This window comes from Cherax quadricarinatus, chromosome 2 (genome assembly GCF_038502225.1).
Source record: "Cherax quadricarinatus isolate ZL_2023a chromosome 2, ASM3850222v1, whole genome shotgun sequence".
Classification (NCBI taxonomy): domain Eukaryota; kingdom Metazoa; phylum Arthropoda; class Malacostraca; order Decapoda; family Parastacidae; genus Cherax; species Cherax quadricarinatus.
In genome coordinates this window covers 47221800-47226778 of record NC_091293.1, presented here as the reverse complement: position 1 = coordinate 47226778, position 4979 = coordinate 47221800, and positions in this window count along the sequence as shown.

Here is a 4979-nt window from a genome sequence, read left to right as displayed (position 1 = left end):
GACATAACAACATACCAGCTGTGCCACTCAGACATAACAACATACCAGCTGTGCCACTCAGACATAACAACATACGAGCTGTACCACTCAGATATAACAACATACCAGCTGTGCCACTCAGACATAACATCATACCAGCTGTGCCACTCAGACATAACATACCAGCTGTGCCACTCAGACATAACAACATACCAGCTGTGCCACTCAGACATAACAACATACCAGCTGTGCCACTCAGACATAGCTGTGCCACTCAGACAACATACCAGCTGTGCCACTCAGACATAGCAACATACCAGCTGTGCCACTCAGACATAGCAACATATCAGCTGTGCCACTCAGACATAGACAACATACCAGCTGTGCCACTCAGACATAGTAACATACCTGTGCCACTCAGAGCTGTGCCACTCAGACAGCAACATACCAGCTGTGCCACTCAGACATAACAACATACCAGCTGTGCCACTCAGACATATAGCAACATACCAGCTGTGTTTCTCAGACAGCAGCTGTGTCTCTGCCACTCAGACATAGCAACATACCAGCTGTGCCACTCAGACATGGCAACATACCAGCTGTGCCACTCAGACATAACAACATACCAGCTGTGTCACTCAGACATAGCAACATACCAGCTGTGCCACTCAGACATAACAACATACCAGCTGTGCCACTCAGACATAACATACCAGCTGTGCCACTCAGACATAACAACATACCAGCTGTGCCACTCAGACATAACACTCACATACCAGCTGTGCCACTCAGACATAACAACATACCAGCTGTGCCACTCAGACATAACAACATACCAGCTGTGCCACTCAGACATAACAACATACCAGCTGTGCCACTCAGACATAACAACATACCAGCTGTGCCACTCAGACACTCAGACAACATACCAGCTGTGCCACTCAGACATAACAACATACCAGCTGTGCCACTCAGACATAACAACATACCAGCTGTGCCACTCAGACATAACAACATACCACTCAGACATAACAACATACCAGCTGTGCCACTCAGACATAACAACATAACAGCTGTGCCACTCAGACATAACAACATACCAGCTGTGCCACTCAGACATAACAACATACCAGCTGTGCCACTCAGACATAACAACATACCAGCTGTGCCACTCAGACATAACAACATACCAGCTGTGCCACTCAGACATAACAACATACCAGCTGTGCCACTCAGACACTCAGCTGTGACATAGCAACATACCAGCTGTGCCACTCAGACATAACAACATACCAGCTGTGTCTCTCAGACATAACAACATACCAGCTGTGCCACTCAGACATAACAACATACCAGCTGTGCCACTCAGACATAACAACATACCAGCTGTGCCACTCAGACATAACAACATACCAGCTGTGCCACTCAGACATAACAACATACCAGCTGTGCCACTCAGACATAACAACATACCAGCTGTGCCACTCAGACATAACAACATACCAGCTGTGTCTCTCAGACATAACAACATACCAGCTGTGCCACTCAGACATAACAACATACCAGCTGTGCCTCTCAGACATAACAACATACCAGCTGTGCCACTCAGACATAACAACATACCAGCTGTGCCACTCAGACATAACAACATACCAGCTGTGCCACTCAGACATAACAACATACCAGCTGTGCCACTCAGACATAACAACATACCAGCTGTGCCACTCAGACATAACAACATACCAGCTGTGCCACTCAGACATAACAACATACCAGCTGTGCCTCTCAGAGCTGTGCCATACACAACATACCAGCTGTGCCACTCAGACATAACAACATACCAGCTGTGCCACTCAGACATAACAACCACATCAGCTGTGCCACTCAGACAAACAACATACCAGCTGTGCCACTCAGACATAACATACCAGCTGTGCCACTCAGACATAACAACATACCAGCTGTGCCACTCAGACATAACAACATACCAGCTGTGCCACTCAGACATAACAACATACCAGCTGTGCCACTCAGACATAACAACATACCAGCTGTGCCACTCAGACATAACAACATACCAGCTGTGCCACTCAGACATAACAACATACCAGCTGTGCCACTCAGACATAACAACATACCAGTTGTGCCACTCAGACATAACATACCAGCTGTGCCACTCAGACATAACAACATACCATCTGTGCCACTCAGACATAACAATATACCATATGTGCCACTCAGACATAACAACTTACCATCTGTGCCACTCAGACATAACAACATACCAGCTGTACCAATCAGACATAACAACATACTAGCTGTGCCACTCAGACATAGCAACATACCAGCTGTGCCACTCAGACATAACAACATACCAGCTGTGCCACTCAGACATAGCAACATACCAGCTGTGCCACTCAGACATAGCAACATACCAGCTGTGCCACTCAGACATAGCAACATACCAGCTGTGCCACTCAGACATAACATACCAGCTGTGCCACTCAGACATAGCAACATACCAGCTGTGCCACTCAGACATAGCAACATACCAGCTGTGCCACTCAGACATAGTAACATACCAGCTGTGCCACTCAGACATAACATACCAGCTGTGCCACTCAGACATAGCAACATACCAGCTGTGCCACTCAGACATAACATACCAGCTGTGCCACTCAGACATAGTAACATACCAGCTGTGCCACTCAGACATAACATACCAGCTGTGCCACTCAGACATAGTAACATACCAGCTGTGCCACTCAGACATAACATACCAGCTGTGCCACTCAGACATAACAACATACCAGCTGTGCCACTCAGACATAACAACATACCAGCTGTGCCACTCAGACATAACAGCATACCAGCTGTGCCACTCAGACATAGTAACATACCAGCTGTGTCTCTCAGACATAGCAACATACCAGCTGTGCCACTCAGACATAACAACATACCAGCTGTGCCACTCAGACATAACAACATACCAGCTGTGCCACTCAGACATAACAACATACCAGCTGTGCCACTCAGACATAACAACATACCAGCTGTGCCACTCAGACATAACAACATACCAGCTGTGCCACTCAGACATAACAACATACCAGCTGTGCCACTCAGACATAGCAACATACCAGCTGTGCCACTCAGACATAACAACATACCAGCTGTGCCACTCAGACATAGCAACATACCAGCTGTGCCACTCAGACATAACAACATACCAGCTGTGCCACTCAGACATAACAACATACCAGCTGTGCCACTCAGACATAACAACATACCAGCTGTGCCACTCAGACATAGCAACATACCAGCTGTGCCACTCAGACATAGCAACATACCAGCTGTGCCACTCAGACATAGCAACATACCAGCTGTGCCACTCAGACATAACAACATACCAGCTGTGCAACTCAGACATAACAACATACCAGCTGTGCCACTCAGACATAGCAACATACCAGCTGTGCCACTCAGACATAACAACATACCAGCTGTGCCACTCAGACATAACATACCAGCTGTGCCACTCAGACATAACAACATACCATCTGTGCCACTCAGACATAACAACATACCAGCTGTGCCACTCAGACATAACAACATACCAGCTGTGCCACTCAGACATAGCAACATACCAGCTGTGCCACTCAGACATAACAACATACCAGCTGTGCCACTCAGACATAACATACCAGCTGTGCCACTCAGACATAACAACATACCAGCTGTGCCACTCAGACATAGCAACATACCAGCTGTGCCACTCAGACATAACAACATACCAGCTGTGCCACTCAGACATAACTCAGACATAACATACCAGCTGTGCCACTCAGACATAGCAACATACCAGCTGTGCCACTCAGACATAACAACATACCAGCTGTGCCACTCAGACATAGCAACATACCAGCTGTGCCACTCAGACATAACAACATACCAGCTGTGCCACTCAGACATAGCAACATACCAGCTGTGCCACTCAGACATAACAACATACCAGCTGTGCCACTCAGACATAGCAACATACCAGCTGTGCCACTCAGACATAACAACATACCAGCTGTGCCACTCAGACATAGCAACATACCAGCTGTGCCACTCAGACATAACATACCAGCTGTGCCACTCAGACATAGCAACATACCAGCTGTGCCACTCAGACATAACATACCAGCTGTGCCACTCAGACATAGCAACATACCAGCTGTGCCACTCAGACATAACAACATACCAGCTGTGCCACTCAGACATAGCAACATACCAGCTGTGCCACTCAGACATAACATACCAGCTGTGCCACTCAGACATAGCAACATACCTGACATATTCTTTCTCCTTCTTCTTCGTATACTTTTTGTTTTTATTGTTATTGCTGTTGTTGGTGTTTTCGTTGTTGTTGTTGTTGTTTTTGTTGTTGTTGTTGTTGTTGTTGCTTTTAGTACTTCTTCTTCTTCTTCTTCTTCTTCTTCTTCTTCTTCTTCTTCTTCTTCTTCTTCTTCTTCATATTTTGCTTCTTCTTGTTCTTCTTGTTCTTGTTGTTGTTGTTGTTGTTGTTCTTCTTCTTCTTCTTCTTCTTCTTCTTCTTCTTCTTCTTTCTTCGTCTTGTTCTTCTTGTTCTTTTTCTTGTTGTTCTTATTATTCTCTTTCTTCTTATTCTCTTCTTATTCTCTTACTTTTTATTCTCTTTCTTCTTATTCTCTTTATTTTTATTCTCTTTCTTCTTTTTCTTCTACCTTCTCTTTGTGGCTTCCCAGTGATAACTTGAGAATGCCTCATTGGCTCTGCTTCAAACTCTGAGAGATGGAGTATGTCAGGGAAAGGAATCAAAGGAATGCTATTAGTGGTAGGAGTAGCAGCTTCCTGGCTGCCAGAAGTAGGACCAAGAATTTGGGGAGAATCATAAAGCAATTCTTGTGGCAATAACCAGTGTTATTGTAGGCTGGGATACCTTACAACTTACTGCTGGGAGACCGGTGTTATTCTGG